Source organism: Lithobates pipiens, unplaced genomic scaffold (genome assembly GCF_037356315.1).
Source record: "Lithobates pipiens isolate NorthernLeopardFrog02 unplaced genomic scaffold, aLitPip1_a1.2 Scaffold_16, whole genome shotgun sequence".
In the NCBI taxonomy this organism is placed as follows: Eukaryota; Metazoa; Chordata; class Amphibia; order Anura; family Ranidae; genus Lithobates; species Lithobates pipiens.
In genome coordinates, this window is record NW_027507748.1 from 95,700,640 (window position 1) to 95,727,578 (window position 26,939).

The 26,939-nt window shown below is 42.7% G+C and overlaps 1 pseudogene; it reads right to left on the reverse strand.

Annotated features, from left to right (window-relative positions):
* Nucleotides 1–3,234: 3,234 nt before the first annotated feature.
* LOC143984106 (membrane-associated progesterone receptor component 1 pseudogene) lies at nucleotides 3,235–3,818 on the reverse strand (annotated as a pseudogene).
* Nucleotides 3,819–26,939: the final 23,121 nt, after the last annotated feature.

Genomic DNA, 26,939 nt, shown 5'->3' on the forward strand with positions numbered 1-26,939 from the left:
GATTTACAAAAGGGGTTCTTGGGATAGCAGCGTTTTGTATCCCAGGAGTCCTTGCGAATCGCCTACTGACGAAATCTCAGGCTATTTGCAGACCAGAAGTGAAATGAACTGGAGGACTTCCATTACTTTCCTCTCCTATTCCTTGTCTGTCCTCTGATTGACAGGTTGCTATAGCAAGGGGACGGGAACTTCTGCCAACATTGCTATGGTAACCTGTCAGGAAGAGGGTTTGGCATGCAGTAATGCAATAGTATTACTGCGCAGTCCTGAGATCGGTGTGTGCATGCCGGGTAGCCAGCTCCACGGAAATCCCCGAAATTAAAACAGGAGGGCTTCAGATGTCCACAGCTACCCTGTTTCCCCAAAAATAAGATCTAGCGTGATTGACGGTGATGGCTGCAATATAAGCCCTATCCCCCCAAACAATCCCTAGTTAAAGTCCTTGTAGGTCTTATTTTCAGGGTAGGGTTTAATTTGGGGGTAGGGCTTATATTGCAGCCATCACCGACAATCACGCTAGGTCTTATTTTCGGGGAAACAGGGTAACATGAAACCTACCTGCTTCAGAGATCTATTTAGTAATGAAATATTTTTACATAAACAAAATATACCACACATATGACATGTTCTAAATATTAATGTAGATGTTTAAAAAAATACAGGGGAGTTTTTAAAAAAAAAAGGGTTTGGGGGACTGGAACGCCGTTTTAATGCAGCTCTGTATTTATTAATAAAGCATTAAAGAGTTGTAGAGGCAAAAGGTTTTGTGTCTTAATGCATTCTATGCATTAAGATACAAAACCTTCTGTTTGTAGCAGCCTCCCCACCACACCCTACTTACCTGAGCCCCATCTCTCTACAGTGATATCCACAGGTGTCTTAGCCATCTGGGACTCACCTTGTGATTTGCTGAGACACAGCAGCAGCATCATTGGCTCTCATGGCTGTTAATCAAAGTCAGCTAGCCAATCAGGGGAGAGAGAGGGGGGTCAGGGCTCCGTGTCTGAATGGTCACAGAGAGCTGTGACTCGGCTCGGGTGCCCCAATAGCAAGCTGCTTGTTGTGGGGGCACTTGACAAGAGGGAGGGGCCAGGAGAGAAGAGGGACCTGAGAAGAGACCGATCTAGGCTGCCCTGTGCAAAACCAACTGCACAGAGCAAAGCAAAAATATAACATGTTTGTTTTTGCCTTGTTTTAAAAAAACAACACTTTACAATCACTTTAAGTGTATTTTTTTTTGTAAGCTGTGGAAGTAGTTGAATATGAGTTGATGTTAGCCTCTTGGAGTATGTACAGCAGGGCCCAGAGTGGGAGATGAAGAAGGAGCATGAGTAGCCAATCAGTTCATGTGCTATCCAGGAGCATGCTGATAGGAAAAAAGTGACAGAGAGATGAGCTCATTATTGTTCTGGTTCTTCTTCACTGTCCAGTCACAGACAGGGGGCGGGTCAATGACAGCCTAGGCTTAGAGCAGGGGTGCCCAACCAGTAGCCCGGGGGCCACATGTGGCGCGCGGAGCCCTCTAATGTGGCCCTCGACCTCCTGCTCTAAGATGGCAGGTTGGCAAACCCAGATCACAGGTTGCCGACCCGCCATCCCAGAGCAGCAGTTTTGGGAATGAAGCCGCTGGTAGTGCAAGCAAGTGGCTGCGAAGCAGAGCCACATAAGCCAATGCTTCCTGTATAGTGCCCTCTCCTGTCACAGGCGGAGTGATACCAAATGCACTGCGCCTAGGACAGCAACAGCCAGCGATACCAGAATGGAAGACAGTTATAAAAGGTACGTTTACTACTAAATTCACAGTATATATGGATATATCTGTTTTTCAGTGGTTACTGGGCTGCTTTCAAACTGATCCGCAGGTGCAGTGCAGCTGCGGGTTACCTGCATTGAGCCATAGACTTCTGTTATTACCTGTGGGTTTGTTGCTTCTTCAGAAAGTGCGCCAAACCTGCAGGATATAATATAAGTTTACAGCAAAGTACAGCTAACCTGCAGAAAATCCACAGGTTCACTGGCGATTTGGGCAAATTGCAGCGCATCAGTGTGAAAGCAGCCTTAGGTCCCCTTCACATGATTGGTCCGACCCAATCAGACTTACTATTCACCTCTATGGAGCAGCAGATGTAAAACGGACTTGTGTCTGTTTACACTCGCCTACCTAAAAAAAATAGAAAGGGATCTGCCCCTTCCATCTGGGCAAATCGGATTGGATCAGAGGGCCCATAGAGTAGAGTGGGCTGTGTCTGTGGACACGGACCTGTCATCCTCCCGTTCCGCTCATTGTGGCCCGCGACCAGTTACCAATCCGCTTAAGTGGCCCTCGCTCTTCAAAAGGTTGGGCACCCCTGGCTTAGAGAAAGTGTATTGAATGATGTTGACTGTCATTCAACCCAGAAGAGTATTGTATAAAACGTTCCTTTTTTTATTTTTATCTTTTAATGGGATATTATTTTTTGACTGGAGATGTGCTTTACGTCATTTAAATACATTGCAAAGAATTTAGCAGACTTAATTGCAGAGTTTTACCTCCTGTTGTTCTGCTGCAGATGAAAAATGGAATTCAATCACTTCCTACCCCTGTATGATCAGTTCACATTGTAATAGGGGATAAACTGTTGGGGAAAGCAGTAAATAAACAGTATAAACGGGAAGTCATATTTCTGTATGCAGTGGCTGCCACTGTTAGCAGTAAGTGACTTTTGAATTTGTCAGTTTTTGGAAATAACATGAATGTAGAATAAAATATTATGAATAACAGCTTAATTTGATGACTCATAAATGTCCCATAAACTTTTTTTTTTTTGCAAACCATTGCTTTACCCACTTTAGAATACACATTGTTAGATTAATTAGTGTTTTTAATGGAATGCTTTCAATTGCAGAACCATAAACTAATGTCAGGCATTACAGAAGCCCATAGGAGTACAGACAAGAAAAGAAAATGAAAAAGAAAAAAAAATCAATAGCTAAAACATGTTCTTTTTAGTGGTACCTAAGGAAAAGTTTAGGAAACATGACCCTGAAGTGTAATTTCAGCTCAAGGAAAGCCTTGAAATACAAAGCTTCTTCATAGACATTGCGTAGAAAGTTTGTGTACAAGAAGCAACAATAATTTTGTGGAAGACAACCACATGGGCTTCATTTCACGCAATGCTGTAGTATATACTGCCAGGCTAGAACAATGCATCATCTGGAATGTAGGAACTCATATTCAAAGCATAATGTATTTCTTTAGTTTTTCTTCTTCTGGTCAGCATCTTCTTCATCTGTGTATTCTGTTGGTTCCTCTCCATCTTACAGAAGTTCTCCCACATGGTGATACTTAAAAGGTACATTTTTGTTCCCAGTCACTTAATGTCTCCCGCTGGGAACCTGTTAAATCAGAGAGGTCATCATATGTATCGCTTAAGGCTTCTTTATCAAGGCAGAAAGTGGCAAGACCACGAGAAGCATCATGTCTGGCAAACACACCATAAGGCCCCTCTGGTCCATAAAACGTCTTCCCCCTTGCAACATCAACCACTTTGCCATTAATGGCCATCAAAATCCTGGGATTTTGTAGACCGTCAAATTCTTTAAGCTTAGCCAGCGTGAAGTCTCTCTTCTTCATTTTAGGTAATTGCTCTTCTCGGTCTTCTGATTGGCTGGGTTTATCCCCCCTCAGTATCTTGTACAGCAGATACGGGCAGAGTAACAGCAGACATATATTTAAAGGAGAAGTGAAGATCTCCATCAGGATGCCCTCTTCCGCCATGTTAATTACTTGCAAGTTCTCAGAGCCAGAGCATTCAATTCCACAGAGGTTAAATCCTTCCTACCCTTGGCAACATCGCTTTTCCATTGTAGGTCATGTGCCCCATCAACTTTTCCATAAAAATGTCCATCGGTCAACTGACTAATCACAAAAGTCAAGTGATGTGTGGAAACAAATGGTCACAAACTGATGACATGTGACCAAGGTGGTCCTGAGGTTCCATCCTGAGTACCACCCTACTAATGCATTTCACTCAAATAATTTGAAGAGGCAGGAAATAAGTTGGAAAAGCTCTGTAAGCAACACAGAGCATGTCCACAAGGGGTGCAGGCCAGTGCACAAGGGGTACCATCTGTGTGGTTGTTCACTGTGAGGGGCCTACCTGGTCCGTCACCTCCTCACAAGCACATGACCACAGCCAGAAGCCCTAATTGGCCAGTTTTATGTTGCCCTCCCACTTTGCGATGCCAATGAATCGGCATTGACTTCCTGCCCTGACCAATCAGGACAGGAGGCCCAAGATTGTGTCATCGCAAAAGCCACGTGCCAGGCACCAGGAGAGCTGTGACCGCTGGAGGGCTCTGCCCATAGGGTGAGTGCAGAGTCTGGGCGATCTAATTCTAGCCCAGCCTTCTGCTTGCTAACACTCTCCATCGATGGTGCAATTTGTGGCCAGAAACAGGACCCGCTTCCAGTCTCTCCCCCACTGGCAGGATTATGTCACAGCCTACAAGAAATTCAAGGTGGCCCCCAACAGGTACTGCAGCTGACAGGCAATGCTCTCCCTCTCCTGCTTCTGCTTCTTCTACACCCTCTAAAATACTTCAGCACCAGCCGCCACTGCTACACATACTCTTGTACAGTAAGGTCTCATGTACACTGCTGCTGCTAAACGGACGTTTAAGAGCAGTTGGGCATTTTTTTCAACTGCTCCTGAACTCTCCTCTATGTTATCTTATCAGTAAATGTACACAGGGTCATTTATAGTAGTTTCTAGGCAGTTGAGTTTAGATTCCTTTTTTGGAGAGCAAAAAATTAGTTCAGACGCTGAGTTTAGAGGCATTTCAAGCGCCAAACGCTTCTAAACACAGCTAAACATGGTAACTCGCATTTAGCGACATTTTGTTTACATGCGTTTTTCATTTTTGCCTATTTTGAAAAAAATAATTTTTTTTCCAAGCGCTTCTAAATGCAAACACAGCAAAATGCTGCTAAAACGCGGCATGTACATGTGGCAAAACGGACGTTTTAAACGTGGGTTATTGTCTGTCAAGTTAAATCATTCAAGAGAGGTTGTTAAATCATTCAAGAGAGGTTGTAAAAATGTCCCATGTACATTATAAGGCCTGTACACGGAGATATTAAAAGTCCCTCCACATAGAGAAGGCTCTGAATAAGAATCCAAATACGCTGCATGAATTTATTTCTATTTCTTTTTTCCTGTGCTAAAATACAAGAAAACTGTTCCAAACTTTTGGAAATTATACAGATACATAGTATAACATTTGTGCAATGTGAGCAATCAATTGTAAAGTACCAGCATGGAAAAAAACATAGGCTGTAATCATAATCTTGGTACCAAATCAAAATGATATTGAGGATCACACTAAAGTCTCTGTACCTTTGCATTAAATATAGGACATTCTCTTGTGGAAGACCATAAATCATACATACAATCTATAAGCACAAGCAGTAAATAGGGTTACAACTGGGTAATATATAAGGTGATGGTGTTTGCCTTGTCAAATAGTGGAGGAGTAAGCAGTGCTGGATTAGAGATTGAGGAGGATATTTTAGACCAAAATACATTTTGTCTAAAGAGTTTCATTAAATTCCCCTGAGGATATGGTAGAATCCTTCAGAACTCCTGTCCGAACTGGAGGACAAAGACATGTATACAGACTTTAAGTTTAAAGTTTATATTTTTCTCCATGCATTCATGCATTTTTGTTGCTGTGCAATATTTATTATTTATTAAATAATATCTTCTTTGCAGATCTTGATCACTTTTAAAACAGAGCTCCAGCTAAAAATTAATAGCCCATTAGAAGAGAAAATAAAAGAGAATTTTATGCAATACACACCTTTAATCAAGAGCTAGTAATTATTTTGCACCACTACATGGTGCTCTTTTTGAAGAATGACAGACGGTGGCATTCAACCAGCTTCCTCCAAGCCCATACTGTAAGTGATGTTTAGTGAGGCAGTGCTCTAAACCAAGGTGCCCCCCCCCCCCATCCAATGGAGGGCAGTAATAAGAACTACCCACATGGGAAATTTCCACCATCAACATGAACATAAATGAGCCTCTCTCTAGCAGTGGCTTTTGCCTTGGTCCTCCAGACAATCTAACACAGCACCTTAGTGCTCCCATACAAACTCTGTACCTCAGTTCTTTATCAGCTCCTTGCTGCTCTGCATGGTGCAGACATACACCCTCTGGCTGCCCCAAATGGCCGGCTCTGAGGCATTGGAGTCTACCTGACTCTTATGCTATAACTTCCTGTCTCTCGGGGGGAGCCCAAAACATTGGCAGGTCTTAGATTATAACTAACTTCTAACATTTGCCCACACATCCTGCTGGTTTGCGGCAGTACCTGGACACTGGGTTGGAGACTTCTTCCCACCCAAGGCACTTTGAAGTCTTTGAGCTCCAGACCTTGGTGCAGGAAGTACAAACTCCAAAGAATTTGAAAAACCACCTTTCTCCGCTCAGAACTGACATTCTGGTGCCCCTCAAACTGTATAGCCCCATATACACTATGGGTTTTTCTGCTGAGTTTTTCCTTCAGATTTACCAAAACCATGTAATATGAGGTCAAACCTTAGGAGTTTCAATTTATATGCAATCAGGCAGGCCCTTGCACTACATGGTTTTGGTAAACCTGAAGGAAAAACTCAGCAGAAAAACTCATAGTGTGTATTGGGCTTAAGGGATAGGTGAGGGCTTAAGGGATATCGGTAGGCGACTATAACTATAGTATTAAAAACCTTAATTACAATATATTAATTTAACACCAAACCACTGAATTGGATGAATAACGGCCGTGGCTTTATTCATTTTTTTGTAGTTTACAAATAAAACATAAGCATTAAATACTTTTAATAATCTATCAAAGTACCGAATATTTCAACTTGACCCAGCCACTACGACTCAGGCCTAATAATTACTTTTAACAAATGTTATTTCTTTCCCCCCTTTCTCTTTCTTCTGTAAAAGAATAAGGGGTCCCATCTCATAATAAGCCACAACAAAGGGAGGGAGGGTGGAGAGGTGTCCTGTTAATCCCTTCTGGTGACTGTCAAAAGCCTGTGTCTGGAACCCCTTTTTTATAGGGGTCCCCAAGAAATCCAGAACCTTCCAGGGGGTCATGTGGCCTTTACTGACCAATCCTGAATGACACCCCCAGGATTCCAGAATGATCCTGTGCATCAGTGTCAGGGCTGGGCTCAGCCCTTCCTAATGTGAGCTGGCCGCTCAGCTGTTGGCTAATTGCCAGTTCCTATCTCTCCACAGTTACTCAGCTGTTGATGATATCCTGCTCCTCGGTCCTGCCTACTTAAGCCGTCCAGTCCAGAGGAGCACTGCCTTCACCTTGGTCAAACTATCTTCTTCGATCCTGTTTAAGACTTGCTTTGCTGACGTCCCTTGTGGCTCCAGATCCTGCTTGCTGTTCCACTACATTGATCCCTGATTTCTGGCTTGGCTGACTATCCATTCCGGTTACTGAACTTTGGCTATGTTTTGACTACGTTTGTTCTTTTTACTTTTATTATTAAACAAGTATGATTTAACTGTACTTCTGTCTCTGCCTGATTTCATGGTTTCTGACAGGCAGCTGGTCTGTACTTTATATCTAAGTGGAAAAGTAAACTAAAAAGCCAGGTGGCCTCTTACCGGACACAATGGACTCCAAGTTATAGGGCTCAAGCTCGCCTGATATGCACAGTAATCAGCTATGATGTTCTATCTGGTCCTCTCCAAACACTAGCCACTCTCTTCCGTCATGGACAACAAGACAATTTAATAAATTTCCCACCTTCCAGTCACTCTGCCCGATGCTCATCCAGTAGGTATAAAAGATTTAGAAGAAAAGGAACTTTGTGGTGCAGTAAATAGTGATAATTTATTCTATAAAATTATTTCTTAAGAACGGTGAAGAAATATGATACAAAGACACAGCCATGAGTTTTTCAGACTGCCAGCTGGTGCGTGGTGATGTCACAAGATACTCTCCAACTGACATATTTCCCTGTAACAAGCATTGACTGGGAACAGTAAATGCTTGTTACAGGTAAACGCGTTTCAGAGAATCTTATGATGTCACCATGCACTAGCTGGCAGTCTGAAAACCTGTGGCTGTGTCTTTGTATCGTATTTCTTCACTGTGCTTAAGAAATACTTTTATGGAATACATTACCATTGTTTACTGCACCATGAAGTTATTTTTCTTCTAAATCTTTTATACCTACTGTATTAGCATCGGGCAGAGTGACTGGAAGGTGGGATATTGATTAAAACGTCTTGTTGTCCATGACGGCGGAGAGGGGCTAGTGTTTGGAGTGGACCAGATGGAACAGTACAGCTGATTACTGTGCATATCAGGTGAGCTTAATACCTATAACTTGGGGTCCACTGTGTCTGGTAAGAAGCCACCACACTTTATAGTTTACTTATCAGCTTGGATATAAAGTACTGACCAGCTGCCATTGCAGATTTCTAGGTTCTACACCAGAAGTTGCCTTCATTGTTACCTCTTTTGTTCGTGTAATTTGGGACTTTTGTAACAAAATAATCCAAAGTTGTTTTCATTTGTCAAATTTTTAAAACTTTTTTTGTGTTTTTTGGCACTTTTTCACCCATTAACAATTAATTCACATGGATTAATTCACTTGCATGTTATGTCCTTTTGCTTGATTATGTTAAAATGTGTTTTGTGCAATCTTCTTTTTTCTATCTATATATGTTGAATTAAGAATTTAATTATTGGAGATAACAGCATACATATACACATATTTTTTCATTCATTATTTTTTTCACTTACAATATTGCATTTACACAATATTGATCACATTATTAGGTATGGTGAGCACAGAATAATTAAACTATATAACTGTTATGTACTGCCTTTTGCACTTCTGTCTCTGCCTTACAGAATAAATTCAAAGGCTTCTTTTAATAAGGTTACAAAGAGCAACGAGGATGTGATTAGATTACTTACTCATAGAAACCAATTATAGCAGATATCAATTATATCAATCATAAAAAAAATTACTTTTGATTGGCTTCTGTGACGATTTATATCTCATCATTGCACCTTTGTATTCCTTCTTTACAAATTTGTATATCCGGTAAAACAACCAAGATTTTCTTTTGCTCTTTTTATGAAAACATTGACAAATACAAAACAAACTAAATAAGAGTACTATCAGAAACATTTGTTACTGCTCATAGCAGTTGGTCAGGTTTCAGCTGTAATTTCTGCAATGCAAAGTTGAAAATGAAACAAGGATTTTAATTGGTTGCTCTGGGTAAAATTTAAATATTTTTTGCTAACGCACATTTCATAAGTAAGCTCCCAAGTATTTTTTCAACAATTCTAATTTTTTAATTGCATTTAGACTAGGAAAGTAATTTACAAATGTGTACAAGAACGGTCAGGATGAAAATAACCAGTAAATGGAATATATTATAAATACCTGCTATGTTTTTTAATTGTGGTCTGAGTACTGTTTAGTCTATATTGAAGATCACATTGCAAATATACTGTATCCTGGCATGTATATGTGGTTAATGCAGCTGTAATTCAATAAATTATCATTTTTTTTGTGTTTTAGATGTCTTTCTTTATAATTTCTCTATATGTTTATGTAGGCTTCGTTGGGCAACAAAGGTGATAGTAGCAAGCTTGGAGCAAACTAACACTGCGAAGGATGCCTGCTGAACATTTGAAGCAACAGTTTGAAAAAGAAGGAAGAAGGAAGAAGGAAAAATATATTACATCATAGGTAAAATTTCTATGGCAAACTAGAGAGTCTCTTAGGCAACACTCCTTTACACTGCCTTTAGAACCACTTAAGCAAACCTGAGCCAGCAACTCTGGAACAGTCTCTCCAAGGATTAATAAAGACAGTCACCAGAATCGTTCTCTCTCAGGCCTTTACTACCTGTGCCCTGTGTACTTGAGTGCCTTCCTTCAGCTCATGCCAAATTCTGTACTGTGAGCCTCCAGCCCAGATCCTTGGTGCACTTCCTCCAAACTGCTCCCCGAATGTTTAGAAATGGGACCCTCAGCTTTTCCTGAGCTAAGACCTCTATGGCCTCCTGCAAACTTCAGCTACAGTAAATTACCCAGAGGTCCACAGCCATCCAGGCTGGGTCTTCTCCACCAGGACAAAGAGCCTGCTAATCCAGGCCTTAGCCTATTTATACACACCTCAGACCCCACTGGTCATTCTTCCTTGCAGAGATAGGCTGTATAAATATGCAAGTCCAGGGTCTGCCTCTTCCAACCCACTAAATTCTAGAACTCACTAGAAACCAGGGAAAAGCAGTTGAGCCTGCAACCAGCAGAACATAGAACAGCCAAAAACAATCAAACTTTGCTCCACTTGTTACAGGGGAGCCAAAATTTTACATTTGCCTTAATCCTACTAGCAATCTAACTAGGGTGCACCATGCTACACAAGCAACAGGATCCCTAAATACTATACAGTACATTGGCCAAAACTTTGCAGAATCTTCATTGCCAGCAAGGTAGCAGAAGCAAAGTGATGCCAGCAACAAGATCACCAGTGTGACATCGGCTAAATGATATCCATTTTAAACACCAAAGGCAATGTATAAAAAAAACAAAAAAAAACCACATACTGTCTTCTATTATCACATTTATTAAACACATGCAATTATTGGAGCACAACATTTTTGCTGTATTGGTCCTTTAACAAAATATCTGTTTGTAACAGGGCACGATAGCCCTTTAGGTGTGCTATAATGGCTCTCAACCAACAGCATCACATTATTTAAAGTGGTTCTGCACCTAAAAAAAAAGTATTAAAAGCCAGCAGCTACTAATATTGCAGCTGCTGACTTTTAATAAAATCACACTTACCTGTCCCAGGGTCCAGCGATGTCGGCTGCAGATGACGAGCGATCGTTCGTCTCGCTGCTGCCCCCGCCGCCATCCTCTGTCAGGGAATCAGGAAGTGAAGCATCGCGGCTTCACTGCCCGGTTTCCTACTGCGCATGCGCGAGTCGCGCTGCGCGTCTCTTCTGGTCCCCCGTTGTGTCCTGGGAACTGTGTGTTTCCCAGAACACAACGGGGGGGCGGGGCGTCTGCGGGGGTCTGCGGCGGTCTGCCCGGAAGTGGGTGCAGATACCTGGATTATCCAGGTAACTGCACCCCCCTCCCCCCTGAAAGGTGCTGATTGTGGCACCGAAGGGGGGGAGGGATCAGATTAGCGGAACTTCCCCTTTAGGGTGAAGAACCGCTTTAAATGTAATAAGGGGCAGAAAAAAAAAAAGCAAAAGGGCTGACAGCAGTAAATGACTATTTCATTTAAAGTTTTCTAAAAATGTTTTTGCGTCAAACAAAAACTGGCCCCCAAATGCTAGGTTTGTCTGTGGTGGGAGCATAAGATTGCAAATGCATTTTTCTCAGCTCCTGATATAAATGGTTATAAGCTCCAGCTCCCTATAGACATGGGATAGTAACAACATGAAGCTTAGCAACATAAAACATAGTGCTATGAATAGATGTACCCATTAGTAACAGGTCAGTCAGCTTAATAATGAATTCTGCCCCTATAAATATACATATACATTCAGGAACAAGACATCCAATGATGGTTACGCTAACTATTGTCTCCCACGAAACGTATCTATCGATTTCACAGGTGATATTACATTGAAGTTATCTGTGAAGCCTGATTTTCAGCCCCCTGCTCAAACCAATTTATATGTAAATATTTCTTTGTACATGCCCTTTACTATCAGGAACCAATGAGAAAACCTTTTGGACTCCTGAAGATCAATTGCAGGCTCATTATAAGGAGATTTATGAGTTAAGCCTGTCCAAGGTGAGGTTAGTATTTTATACCTGCTACTAATGCCATGTTGAAAGGATGAGACATGCTCACATACCTACATGGTCTATTATAGCTCCTTTTTAGTTTAAACAGGAGTGTTCATAACTTGGCTTTTGCAATCCATCTGAATATATCATGTCAAATTATAAATGTGGAAAATTGCCTATGGGAGAGGAATATGTGTCCCCTTAAGCAGCTTTACTTAATATGGCTTGTTTTCTCTTTCTTACCCTTTAAGGCCCTTGTATCTGCCTAGCTTTCTGTGATCATTAGGGAGGAGACCTGTTATTTCTACCATCTTGTTAAGACAAAAAATTCTAGGGGCAGCTTAACATGAATCAAGAACAATATGCTGTACAAAATCTGTATAAGTGTGTGCATAGCTGTTACTGTTAATACTCATCTATTGCCATCTGGGGTTCATGGAAGGATCACACTGGCCAGTTCCCACAGTTAGTAGAACACTAGGTACACTACAGTATATCTAAGGTATGAGTAAAAGCTATAACTGTTATATAACCCCTGCTGCACCGCTCTTGACCTTTAGCAGCCACATTTTGGAGACACTCTTTGCACATACACTGGTACACAAATGCCCCCCCCCCCCCAAAAAAAAAAAAATTATAGAACTGTAGTCCCATAAACTATAGCTTGCAAATGTACCACCAATCCCCTCCAAGTGAAAATCATTTCTGTGGGTGTAAAGAGAATCCTGAGGTACGTGTGTGGGCACAGGGAAGTTTCAGAGAAGGAAAACCTGGCAGGGGACTCCTAAGAACAGGCAGACTAAGAGAGAGAGTCGGGGGGCACAACTTGAGGAATCCAGGACCAGTGAGACAGAAGAAAAGCTACAAAACAGATAATTCATTTAGGATCAATCCACAGTAGACCACAGTAGACCATGCATCTTTCAACTGCACTCATGGTTGGTGCCTGATCACATGACCTGGGACTACCCAGCTAAATGAAAATGGTCTTTCAAAAAAAAAAAAATAATAAATTGGGCTTCTGACTGTTAAACCCCAAAACAAATTGTAATATATTGCAGTCTAGCAATCCTTACATGTGGTGGCTGCTTTAGGTTTCCTTTTTTAGCCTTTTTTAAATATTTATTTAACCTGGTGATTAGGCCAGTAACACATTTCCTGTCTTAGGATGTCTCCACTCTAGATGGAGGAGCAATGTAGTGGAGACACTTTTGGGCAGAATTATAATCAATAAATTGTGTTGTGCAACTCAATAATGTGCAATTATCAGCCTGAGATAAAAAAATAAAAAAATAAAATTAAAAGTGTATATGTATATATATATATATATATATATATATATATATATATATACACACACGCACACAGCATCTCACAGAAGTGAGTACACCCCTCACATTTTTGGAAATATTTTATTATATCTTTTTATGCGACAACACTGAAGAAATTACACTTTGCTGTAAAGTAGTGAGTGTACAGCTTGTATAACAGTGTACATTTGTTGTCTCCTCAAAATAACTCAACACACAGCCATTTATGACTAAACCGTTGGCAACCAAAGTGAGTACACCCTAATGTCCAAATTAGGCCCAAATAGCCATTTTCCCTCCCCGGTGTCATGTGACTCAGTGTTACAAGATCTCAGGTGTGAATGGGGAGTTAAATTTGGTGTTATCGCTCTCATTCTTTCATACTGGTAATTGGAAGTTCAGCATCGCACCTCATGGCAATGAACTCTCTGAGGATCTGAAAAAAAAAATTGTTGCTCTACATAAAGATGGCATACTTCCAGCCATATGTAAGAGGAGCTAAGAACGGTGGCTGTGGGGTCAGCTGCTTACAAAAATGGCTCCATAAGTACACAACACTCTGCCTCCCTCACAGCTTGCTCCTCCATCGCCCCTGCAGTCACATGCTCAGAGCAGTCCCTGCCAGACACACAGTCCTCCATCATGGCAGACACTGCAGTGCTCTCTGTCACACAGGGCACAGTTCTCACCACACATGCATCGCCTCTCCCCCAGAAGAGCAGTATGCAGGGCTGGCACAAGCAGTAGCAGCCCCCTACCCCATTTTTAAAAAAATTCCTTACATCCGCGATCAGTTTTAAATTATTATTTTTTCCTTTAGAAAGGTCACTTTGCTGTGGTACTGTTCTAAACACGGGAAAACTGTGCCACTTTACAGGCATACTATAGACACCCCCCCCCCAGGCATGATATTTAAAAGGAATATTTTGTTTTTATTGTTTCACTTTAAGCATTATAAAAATCACTGTTCCCAAAAAAACTGCAGTTTTTAAAACTTTCTTTTGCATTGATACATGTCCCCTGGGGCAGGAACTGGGTCCCCAAACACTTTTTATGATAATAACTTGCATATAAGCCTTTAAAATTAGCTCGTCAGAATGTTTTGCCTGTTCGCAAATTCTGTTTTGAAACGAACCGGGGGATGTCCGGCTCATACTTAGTCATTATACATGTGGAAAAAATTGAAGTCCAGATTTTCCTGGATATGTTACTGTTTATTTCTCCTTTTAGACGCTGGTTATTTTGTTCTCCATTCTAAACCCTTCTCTCAAAGATCCCATTACACACCTCTCTGCTCCCTCTTCCTTAGTGATACCCCAGCAGTGCTTCAAATACAGCTCCTGATATACCTATTTATAGCTCCAAACATGCTAGGATGACCCCCCTCCTTAGCTACCACTTTATGAAAGTTGTCTCCTGGAATGTTAAAGGGTTACGCTCACCTAACAAGCGCATGCTGATTTTTTGTCACCTAAAACGATTTAAAGTCGAAATAGCGATACTCCAGGAAACACACCATGCAGCAGTTGACTATGTCTAAATACGCAAACTCTGGGTAGGTCCTTGGGTCATCTGCAGAGAAAGGCTAGTAATCTCCTAATTAACAAAATTTACCCTGCAAGGTGCTACATGTACAGGAGGATGATGAAGGACTTACTATCACAGCTAGACTCAAAATGGGTGATGAATGGACTCATGAATGGGTTTCTAATATATAGGCACCAGACTCTCCCTCAAAACATTTTTTTCACAATCTGACCTCTAGCCTAGCTCCACATCTCTACATCCCTCTACTGGTAGCTGGTGATTTCAACTCGGTACTCAGTCATCAGGAAGACAGATTCCTAGGCAACCGTCTCCCAGGCACTATGCCCTCAAGCTCCCCTTCACCCTTGTTATAATTTGCAGACTGCCTACAACTGGTTGACCTCTGGAGATTGACACATTCTGAAGGTTAAGAGTATACATTCTGCTCCCCTCCTCACAACACGTTATCTAGGATAGACTATACCTTTGCAAACTCCTCCCTCCTCGAATATGCCTCTGATCTCTGCATACACGGGATCGCTATCTCAGCTCACAGCTCATCTGGTGATTCCCTTCCTACCTAGCACACGATCTGGATCTTCAATAGATCTTTCGAGACATTTGAACAGACTACTCCTCTACCAACTCACAACACCGCGATAACCCCAACCTCTTTTGGGAAATCGGTAAAGTGGTTCTACAGGGTAGAATCATTTCCTATGCTGCTGGCTACAAAAAAAAGGTCTCCAGGAAATACTGCTTGGTGAGCAAAGCCTTGCGCACGGCCCAAGCTAGACTAGCACAAGACAACTTCCCTGCTCACAGGGAGATGTGGTGTGCCCCAAAAAACTTTTTGACTTGTGGGCAGAAGCACACAAAAGGATGCATCAATCATTTCTTGATCTTAGACATCATAAGTTTGGCAATAAACTAGGTAAACTTCTGACCCGTCTCTGCTGACCCGGCCCCGGCTTGGCCCAGGCGACCATGGTACGCGGAGATCATGAAGTTGGCAGTAGGCAGGCCATGGATCCTCCCTCTCCGGCCAGACCTGCTCTCACAGGGTCCAATCTACCATCCTGCTTTACGCAGTCTGAATTTGATGGTTTGGCTGCTGAGACCCACATTCTGAGAGACCGTGGCCTTTCGGGGCCAGTCCTTTCTACTCTGGTCAATGCCAGAAAGCCGGCCTCCAGGCTTATTTATTACAAAATCTGGAGGGCATATGTTTCCTGGTGTGAACTCAGGAAATGGCATCCTAGAAAGTATGTCATTAGCAGAATCTTGGCCTTTCTCCAGTCGGGCCTAGAAATCAATTTGGCCATAAGCACTATCAAGGTGCAGATTTCGGCCCTGTCAGTGGTTTTTCAAAAGCCACTTGCATCGCATTCCCTGGTGCGGGCTTTTATCCAGGGGGCCATGCAGATAAGACCGCCAGTCAAACCTCCGGTATGCCCTTGGGATCTGAATTTGGTTCTCTCGGCTTTGCAGAGGCAACCATTTGAACCTTTGCATCTGGCTTCATTAGTTCTCCTGACTAAAAAATTGGTCTTCTTGATAGCCATATCCACGGCTAGAAGAGTATCAGAGCTAGCAGCTCTTTCCAGCAAGGAGTCCTATCTAATTATTCATAAGGACCGGGTGGTCATGCATCCCAACAGGTCCTTTCTACCTAAGGTGGTTTCGGGATTCCATTTGAATCAAGACGTAATCCTACCATCCTTTTTTCCGGACCCACAGTCCGCAGAAGAAGAATCTTTGTACACTTTGGATGTGGTAAGAGCAATCAGTATATATCCTCAAGCAAGTGCTCAGATAAGGAAAACTGATTGCTTATTTATTTTGCCGGAAGGCCCTAGGAAGGGCCAGGCGGCGTCAAAATCCACTCTCTCAAGGTGGATTAGACAGGTTATTTCTCAGGCCTATAGTGTAAAGGGGAAGATTCCTCCTTTTCAAGTGAAAGCACACTCTACTAGGGCTGTAAGTGCTTCTTGGGCAGTGCATCACCAGGCCTCCCTGGCTCAGATCTGTAGGGCTGCAACTTGGTCATCAGTCCACACATTCACCAGGTGGATGTCAGAGGGCAAGAGGATATCGCCTTCGGGCGCAGCGTACTGCAGGATGCAGTTTATGTCCTCCGGTCCCTGGCGGTCTATAATTATGATCTGTGTCTCCCTCCCCTCAATCTGAGCATTGCTATGGGACATCCCACTATGTAATGAAGCTCCTGTGTCCCGTGATGTATGATCAAGAAAATGGGATTGTTATATACAGCTTACCTGTAAAATCCTTTTCTTAAGAGTACATCACGAGACACAGGGCTCCCGCCCCTCTTGGGTTTTTACGTGGTTTCTTATTGCTTTGCTACAAAACTGAGGTGCCTCCCATATGGGAGGGGTTATATAGGGGAGGAATTCTCCTTAATTGGGGTCAACCAGTGTCCAATCACCAGAGGTGCCTATATAACCCACTATGTAATGAAGTTCCTGTGTCCCGTGATGTACTCTCAAGAAAAGGGTTTTACAGGTAAGCTGTATATAAAAATCCCATTATATATATATATATATATATATATATATATATATATATATATATATATATATATATATATATTTCTTGTGTTATGTTATGTTTTTAGAGTATTTTTTGAGTCTTATTTCTATTGATTGACCTTTGGACAGAAATATTGCCAGTCTGTGAAGAGGGTAGTGTTAGATGAAATAGCAGATTAGATGGACTTCACTAACAAATTAAATTGGAAGTCCTTTCAAAACTTTTTATGAAGTTTCAGTGCCATTATGTTTCTTTTCAGGATAAAGGTATTATATAAAAAGCTGACCATTGAAAGTTCCCTTGTCAGTGTTAAATGGTTTGCCTCAACACTCTTAACTTCCAATTTTGGTAGACAGTTGGTTTTTTAAAAGAAGTTAAATAATAACAGACTTAATGTACAGATCACCAGGTGAAAATAAAGAAAAAAAAAAAACAAAATAGGAAAACTAATACAGCCATGACATTTAAGAAATGATAAACTGCAATACAATAATTTTTTTTTGTTTTTGGGTTTGATACTGCTTTAAATGACAAAATAAAATATCTGTACTGTCTGCAAAAAAATATCTTATTAGCTTTAGCATTATTACTAGAACATCAGTCTTTCTTCCCAGCGAATAACTTGTACATGAAATAGTAAAGTGTCCTAATTAAATCGTACATCCTTGAAATCAGTTCCTTCTTTTTAATAGTCAAAGATTTTGATGTATTAAAAGGTAATGTTCACCGTCAGTATGGAGATTGTTGAAATTCACAAGTTTTGCCAGAACTTAATTAAGTTGATATGAATGCAATAACTTTCATATGCTACTCCTTGAATGTGAAACAAGCTTCTTTTGTCATGGTTATAACATCCTTAAAGCAAAATAAGGAACACCAAATGCATTGGTTTCCAAAACGGTGCAAAAAAAAAAAAAAAAACCCTATTCCTTTTCCATTAACTTGAAATTTTGCACTTGCTACATACATGCATAATAAATGCAGACACACACAAACACTCTCAAATACGCTCTCATATGTATATCCTAAAAGCAAATCTGTTTGCTTGCCCTAAAATCAATTCACTTATTAGATAAAATAATATATTTTTGATAGGTTTTTCAGCACCTGGATTATTATTACTGCACAACAATAAATTCATCCCAGGCATAGCTTTGTTGAAAAAAATAAATAAAAAAAATAATAATTTATGACTGAATCATCCAGGCACATTGCAGTGATACAGATAATATGTTACTTAGTCTGTTGAGAGCCCCTTTACAATTACAAGTTGTGGGGGTTAGCTAGAAATGGGGATCACCTTTAACTTCCTCCTCCTTGAGCCTAAGCTCCACAGTCATCCATACCTAGGACCACTGATTCTGCACCAGACTCCACCCTGACCTCAGTCCCCCCCACCCCCCGACCCCGGGTCTCACCTGAAGACCGTCCTTGCTGCTGGAAGAAAGGTAAGAAAAATACTCCCTGCATTGCCCCGAGTATGCTCATGGTCACTCTGCTCCCTCCCATACACTGCCCCTCTCCAGTCATGCTGTACAGTCCCCCCATACTGCCCTTCACTATCCCCCCTCACATCAGACTACCCTTCACTCCCCCTCCCATTATACTGCCCTCCGCTGCCACCCCTCCCATCATACTGCCCTCCACTGCCACCCCTCCCATCATATTGCCCTCTACCCCATCATACTGCCATCCACCCCATCATACTGCCCTCTACTGCCACACCTCCCATCATACTGCCCTCCACTGCCACCCCCTCCCATTATACTGCCCTCCACTCCCCCCCTCCCATCATACTGCCCTCCACCCCATCATACTGTCCTCCACTGCCACCCCTCCCATCATACTGCCCTCCACTACCAACTCTCTCATCATACTGTCCTCCCCTGCCACCCCTCCCATCATACCGCCCTCCACTACCACCTCTCCCATAATACTGCCCTCCACTGGCACCTCCCCCATCATACTGCCCTTCACTACCCCCCCATCATACTGCCCTCCACCCCATAATACTGCCCTCCCCTGCCACCCCTCCCATCATACTGCCCTCCACTACCACCCCTCTCATCATACTGCCCTCCACCCCATTATACTGTCCTACACTCCCACCCCTCCCATCATACTGCCCTCCACTACCACCTCTCCCATCATACTGCCCTCCACTGCCACCCCTCCCATCATACTACCCTCCATTACCCCCCTCCCAACATACTGCCCTCCACCCCATCATACTGCCCTCCACTGCCACCCCTCCCATCATACTGCCCTCCACTGCCACCCCTCCCATTATACTGCCCTTCACTACCTTCCCATCATACTGACCTCCACCCCAGCATACTGCCCTCCACTGCCACCTCTCCCATCATTCTACCCTCCACTACCCCCCATCATACTGCCCTCCACCCCATCATACTGCCCTCCACTGCCACCCCCTCCCATTATACTGCCCTTCACTATCCCCCATTATACTGCCCTTTACTATCCCCCATCATACTGCCATCCACCCCATAATACACCCTCCCATCAACAATTGTAAAAAAAATATATAAACAATAAAATTGCAAACTAAAATATAATGTCAAAAATAAAAATGTAAATTGACTGATCCCGTCCACTGTCCTACTGACCACATCCACTGCCCTACTGACCACGTCCACTGCTCTACTGAACATGTCCACTGCCCTACTGACTGACACCATTCACAGTCAACACTGACACCACTGGTGGAACTACCACAAAAGGTCACATTTGCGACTGGGCCCTGGCTTGCCACCAATGCGGGGCCCAAGACTGCAGGACTGCACAACATGTGAAAGGGATCTGCTGTGGCACCATAAATGGTCGCTGGATCAGTGGGAAGGGGTCTGGGCTTAGAGGGAATGGCCTAGGCTGGAGGTTGGGGGGCCCTACATGGTTTCTGGCAACAGGGCCTAATTATGCCTCTGCTGCACCCTGTATATAGCTCATCCCAGAACCCTGCATCCTGTACATAGCTCATCCCAGAACTCTGCACTCTGTACATTGCTCATTCCAGAACCCTGCACTCTGTACATTGCTCATCACAGAACCCTGCACTCTGTACACAGCTCATAACAGAACCCTGCACTCTGTACATAGCTCATCCCAGAACCCTGCACTCTGTACATAGCTCATTCTAGAACCCTGCACTCTGTATATAGCTGATCCCAGAACTTGGCACTCTGTAGATAGCTCATCCCAGAACCCTGCACTCTGTATATAGCTCATACCAGAACCCTGTACTCTGTATATAGCTCATCCTGGAACCCTGCACTCTGTATATAGCTCATACCAGAACCCTGTACTCTGTATATAGCTCATCCTGGAACCCTGCACTCTGTATGTAATGCACTCCAAACCCTGCATGCTTTTATCCTGTTTTTATAAATGTGCTGGGTTTTGTATGTATCCATGAGACTCTTGCTTGTGGAACAATAATAAAAGCATATTTTATAGTTACCAGGAAGCCCAAGTTTTGTTTAATGATGCCCCTTAAGCTCCTCTCACTGTCAAAAGTATGACCACATCCACATTTGCCATGGCACGTTACGCAAGGTTATTTCCTTCCTCAAGTGTCCATCATTCTGAAGTTCAAAAGTTGAGAGGTATGCATCCAGGCATTAACTAAACATATCAGGTTCCTAACTCACAAGTGAAAGGCTTCTCTCAGTCACAAACAAAAAAAATATAATACAAACATTTTCTTTCTCTCACAAAGCAAACTACAGATCAGTAGCTCTCTCAGTTATCACTTCCTGAGTCCCAGGCCAAGATCAATTATTTGCTCCAGACCTGTTTTATTTATGCCACCTGTTGGTGAACACAAGTGGACTGCAAAATCTGGTCCGGAACAAACCCTGCCAAGGTGGCTGGTAAAACTCGGACAGGATTCCACCTTAGTTCTCTGCAAATTAACGCATGCGAGGTGGAACATAATGTCCATCAATCACCTTGCCTTTCATAATTTCACATATCCCCCTTCTCTGCTCAAGCCCCTGTGACTGAGCAACTTTCCCAACCAGACATTGGACACAGTAAAGGGCATCTGCATTATTCTGGCGTTTCCCAGCTCTATGTGAACTTAAACACTTGAAGGGCAATGAACCAACTTGTCACCCAACAGTTGTTATCCTTGCTATCACACATCCATTTAAGAGGGGCATGATCAGTGACTAGTTTGAATGGTCTCCCCAACAGATAATTTCAGGGCATCTAAGGCCCATTTGATAGCTAAACATTCCTTATCAACAATTGCATCGTTTTTCTCATGTCTGTTAAGATTTCTGCTCAGCTAGACCAATGAGGGCTCCTCCCCATCTCTGATTTAGGATAATACAGCACCCAATCCCACATCAGAGGCATCTGTCTGTACCACAAACTCCTTTGTGAAATCTGGGGTCACGAGCACAGGTTGTGCAAAAATGGCCGCTTCAACATTTGAAATGCCTTCTCTGCCTCAGGATTCCACTTACTCATGGCCGACCCTCTAAACTTTGTCAGATCTGTCAGTGGGGTTGCATTAGTGGCAATTTGAGTGTACCAAAATTGGGTATAAAACACCTGTAGCATCCTGTAATCCTATGAAATGCATGCACTTGCTTTTTATTTATAGGTTGGGGCCACTTTTGAGCTGCCTCAATCTTGTTGATCTGAGGCTTGATCAGCCCTAGACCAATAAGAGAATCTACTACTGCTTGCACCTGGGGCAAATGAGCCAATCTGGGCTGTGGATGATGACATTGTCCAAATAGGCGGCTGCATATTGGTGATGTGGTCTCAATGTCTTGTCCATCATTCTCTGGAATGAGGCAGGAGCATCATGCAAACCAAAAGACATCCGCTTATACTGTAATTAACCCTCAGAGGTAATTATTTTCTCTTTTGCAGATTCTGTTAGGGGTATCTGCCAATAACCTTTAGTAAGTCAGATCCAAAGTAGTTATGTACCGGGCACTTTCCAATCTGTCAACAAGCTCGTCGACCCGAGGCAGTGGGTAAGCATCGAATTTGGACACGCTGTTCAACTTCCTGAAATCTTTACAAAACCTTATAGTGCCATCTGGCTTTGGGACCAACATTATGGGTCTTGACCAGTCACTGTGGTATGCCTCTGTCACGTCCAACTCTAACATGCTCTTTATTTCATTAGCAATCACTTCTCGCCTAGTCTCGCATATTCTATAGGGTTTTACTTTTATACAGACCCCTGGTTCTGTAATTATGTCATGCTGTATAACACTGGTCTGTCTGGGTAGGTGAGAGAAAAAAATCACTATTCTTACGCAAAAAAAAACTCTTTAAACATTACCTTCACCAAGCTTAGGAAACCCTGCCAAAGTTCAGAAAATAAATCAGCACTCTACTGAGTAAAGTGAATCCAAAAACTAAATTTTGTCTAACTTTTGGCAGGGCACTACACGGTACTGTGCAAAATGTTTAGGCAGGTGTGAAGAAATGCTGTAAAGTAAGAATGTTTTAAATTATATACTGGGGTTTCGAGATGTGCAGTTCAAGCTCTTTTGAAGAAGCACAAAACAACGGGTAATGTTGAGGACCATAGACACAGTGGTCGGCCAAAGAAACTTAATATAGCAGATAAAAGACACATGCTTACTTCCCTTCAACAATGCAAAATGTCCAGCAGAGCCATTTGCAGAGAAAGGGTAGAAACCAGTAGGACCCAGGTACACCCATTTCCTGTCCAGGGAAGTCTTGCCAGAACTTTGCTCTCAAATTATTCTGCGGAGGGAAAATGACCCCAATCATGCAGCCAATATCTTTAGTGTGAAGAAGAACAAGGAGTCCTGGAAGTGATGGTTTGGTCCCCACAGAACCCTGATCTCAACATCATTGACTCTATCTGGGATTGTATGAAGATACAGAAGGATTTAAGAGAGCCTACATCCACAGAAGTTCTGTGGTTAGTTCCCCAAGATGTTTGGAACAACCTACATACCGAGTTCCTTCAAAAACTATGTGCAATTGTACCTAGAAGAATTGATGCTGTTTTGAAGACAATGGATGGTCACACCAAATAATGATTAGATTTGAATTTCTCTTCTCTTTCCATTTTGTTAATTGATAAAAATAAACTACTGGTATTAATACTTCAATTTCTGAAAGAATTTTTAATTTACAGCATTTTACACTTGCCTAAAACTTTTGCACAGTAGTATTAATGTTTTCCGCTTTGGCCCTCTCTAATGTTTTTAGATTAACAAATATCATATATACTCGAGTATAAGCCGACCCGAATATAAGCCGAGGCACCTAATTTTACCACAAAAACCTAGGAGAAATTATTGACTTGAGTATAAGCCTAGGGTGGGAAATGCAGCAGCTATTGGTAAATTACACAGGCACACACATGTACACAGACACACACACACACGTACACAGGCCCACACATGTACACAGACAGGCACACACATGTACACAGACACACACATGTAAACAGACACACACACATGTACACAGAACACACATGTACACAGGGCCGGTGATACCACTAGGCTATCTAGGCAGCCACCTAGGGTGCACTGCTGCCTAGGGTGCGCCCAGCCACTGGTGTTCCTACCCTTTTCTCTCTGCAGCAAGCAACTAAGTCTCAGCATCAGCAGGCAGTAGCTGCTCCCTTCGCACATAGTGTCAGAGGCGGTGGAGGAATGTGTCTGTGTCCCTACTCCCAAATGAATGAAAACAAGCAAACACTTGTAGGCTGCATTGATGGGTGCTGGTAGGCTGCATTTATGGGCACTGGTAGGCTGCATTTGATGGGTGCTGGTAGGCTGCATTTGATGGGCGCGTCATTAAAAGGTGGGGTATACATGGGCAGGGCAAAGGGGGTGGCGTCAGGGTGGAGCCGGGAAGGCAAAATGCGATCTCGCCTAGGGTGTCAAAAATCCTTGCACCAGCCCTGCATGTACACAGACACACACACATACACGTACACACACACATGTATACAGACACACACATGTAAACATACACACATACACGCATGTACACAGACACATGTATACATACACATGTACACAGGCACATGTACACAGGCACACACACAACCCCCCCCCCCCTTACTTGTAGAACAGCCCTTACTTGTTAGGGGGCGTTCCTTGTCGCACTCCCAGCTCTTGTGCAGGACACACGAGGGGTGCACATGCAGGAATTTACCAGAGGGGGCAGCAAAGAGCCCGATCCCAGCTTAATAAAAACTCACACATTACAAAAGCCAGTGCAGCCATGGAGCTCTCCTGCACCCAGCCCTGCCATCTCCCATGCCCGCTAGGCAGCCAGGCTCTTGTGACTCACTTGAATATAAGCCGAGGGGGGCTTTTTCAACATATAAAATGTGCTTAAAAACTCAGCTTATATACGAGTATATACAGTACTCACTTTCTAACGAAGAAGAGCTGCATTATCTCTATGTCAGTCCTATTACTCCTGGATAAAAAAAAATTAGGTGTCGTATCCTAAACTACTTACAAAGCTATTTTTCAGGTTATAATGAATTAAATTTGGATGCTTTACTGAAATCAAATAACGTAAAAGTGAAAAATCATTTACACATGCAAAATATATGAATAGGTTGGCTCTGACACTGCCCATGAGTCGTACTACTAACAACACATACAGCTTAAAGACATCTCTAAAGCATGTAATGAAAGGAATGGGGTTTTTTCCCCCATGCCAGCCTCATAGCTGCACAAAAGAGAAGACCTTCTCCCCGTTGAATTGTATTTTTTTTATTTTGTTTGCATTGGTACATATCCCCTGTGGCAGTGCCCAGGTCTCAATGTCCTTTGACAATCCCCTGCCTATTAGCCTTAAAAATGACCAGAATTGATTTTCAAAATCTGTTTCCCATAGACTTCAAGGGGGGTTGGATTTAAGTTTTCAATTTTAGGACTATAAAACATGTTTAGCCACTTGACAACTGGGCACTTAAACCCCCCTTGTGACCAGACCAATTTTCAGCTTTCAGTGCTCTCACACTTTGAAAGACAATTACTCAGTCATGTAACACTGTACCCAAATGAAAAAAACGCCTTTTTCTCAGTTTCTGTGATAACATTTTGCAAATTATTAATTTTCTTCATAAATTTTGGCCACAATTTATACTGCTAAATATCTTTGGTAAAAATAACCCAAATTAGTGGATATTATTTGGTCTTTGTGAAAGTTAGAGAGTCTACAAGCTGTGGTACAAATCATAAAAAATTTATCCCACCTGAGGTACTGATAACCTCTCATTTCTTGCGACCTGAACAAGCCAGGAAAGTACAAATACCCCCCAAAAGACCCCTTTTTTGAAAGTAGACATTCCAAGGTATTTAGTAAGATGCATGGTGAGGTTTTTGCTGTTGTAATTTTTTCCCACAATTTTTTGCAAAATTAAGATTTTTTTTTCCATACAATTGTCATTGTAATAGGTTATTTATCTCACATGGCATGTGTATACCACAAATGACACGCCAAAACACATTCTGCTATTCTTCCTGAGTAATACAATACCACATGTGTGGGACTTTTTCACACCCTGGCCACATACAGAGGCCCAACATGCAGGGAGCACCATCACGTGTTCTATGAGCATAAATTACACATCTAACTACCTGTTATACTTTTGAAGGCCCTGGAGCACCAGGACAATTACATGGGACACTGACGTGGCACTGAAGACAGATGGCACTGATGACACATGACACTGATGTGGCAAGGATGACAGATGGCACTAATACGTAGCACTGATGACAGATGGCACCAATATGTGGCACTGACACGTGGCACGAATTACACGTGGCACTAATGAAACGTGGCACTAATATGGGACACTGATGACAGATGGCACTAATACGTGGCACTGATGACAGCTGACACTAATACGTGGCATTGATGACAGGTGGCACTAATACATGGCACTGATGACACATGACCCTGATGACAGATGGCACTGACATGTGGCACTGATGACACGTGACACTGATAACAGATGGCATGTGACACTGACAGGTGTCACCGATGACAGATGGCACTAATACGTGGCACTGACAGATGACACTAATAGGTGGCACCGATGACACATGACACTGATGACAGATGGCACTTATACGTGGCACTGCAGACAGATGGCACTGACAGGTGGCACTGGGGACAGGTGGCACTAGGGACAGATGGCACTGGGGACAGGTGGCACCGACATGTGCTGTAGGCACTTTACTTACCCCTTTTTTTCACAAGCTGCAGCCATTTGCTCTCCCTCCTCACATGCTGTCTGTGTGAGGAGGGAGAGCCGGCGATGAGAGATGATCTCATATGTTTACATATGAGATCATCTCTCATTGGACACTGCGATCCAGTGCTAAATGGCCGATATGATTGGCCATTTAGCATGATCTGGGATTGGCTGTGTCCAAGGACATGGCCCACACAGAAGTTCCCCGATGCGCGCCCGTTAGTAAACAGGAGGATGTCCAGGGATGTCCTCCCGACAATTGGTGTCCGTGCTGTAGCCGTCTTTGGGCTATAGCGCAGAGGCCTAGTGGTTAATGAATGACCAAAACACATCTGCTTATCTTTAACCACTTAAGCCCTGGGCCAAAGACCAGAGCACTTTTTGAGATTTGGCACTGCGTTGTTTTAACTGACAATTGTGCGGTCTTGCGACGTGGCTCCCAAACAAAACTGACATTCTTTTTT